This window comes from Egretta garzetta, unplaced genomic scaffold, assembly GCF_000687185.1.
Source record: "Egretta garzetta isolate BGI_Z169 unplaced genomic scaffold, ASM68718v1 scaffold160, whole genome shotgun sequence".
NCBI classification, from domain to species: domain Eukaryota; kingdom Metazoa; phylum Chordata; class Aves; order Pelecaniformes; family Ardeidae; genus Egretta; species Egretta garzetta.
In genome coordinates, this window is record NW_009258378.1 from 1516717 (window position 1) to 1517130 (window position 414).

A 414-nucleotide genomic window follows, 5' to 3' on the forward strand; every position below is an offset into this window, starting at 1 on the left:
CGGGAAGGCCCCGCACCGTGCCGGAGAGCGGCTGCGGGGGAAGGGGTCACGGCCGAACCAGAGCTGCCACCCAGCAGAGACAGGCGGTTTCAGAGAAGGTGGCTTAGCTTAGGATGTGTTCAGCTGTGGAGCCGGAGGTTACGAGGGTCACCCCTGTGGTTCCCCATCAGGGACAGGAGCCTCTTACACAAGTGTGCAGGGGACTGTGCTTGTCAGGCTGTACAAAAGGGTCGGGAGGAGGGATGTGGCCTTGCAGTGACAGAAGAGTAAGTCCCCCCCGGCACCCGCACCAGTGGCTGCCAATGAGACAACCTCTGAAACTCATGGCCATATTTTACAAATTTCTATTTCCCCCAGTATTTGAATAGAAGAGAACAGAAATTTTGCTCAGTCCAGTTTTTACTGGAAGAAAAC

The 414-nt window shown here is 55.6% G+C and overlaps 1 protein-coding gene across 1 annotated transcript in view; it reads left to right on the forward strand.

Annotated features, from left to right (window-relative positions):
- AKAIN1 (A-kinase anchor inhibitor 1) overlaps positions 1-414 on the forward strand; it is a 16189-nt gene that overhangs the window by 406 nt on the left and 15369 nt on the right. The gene's annotated exons all lie outside the window — the stretch shown is intronic.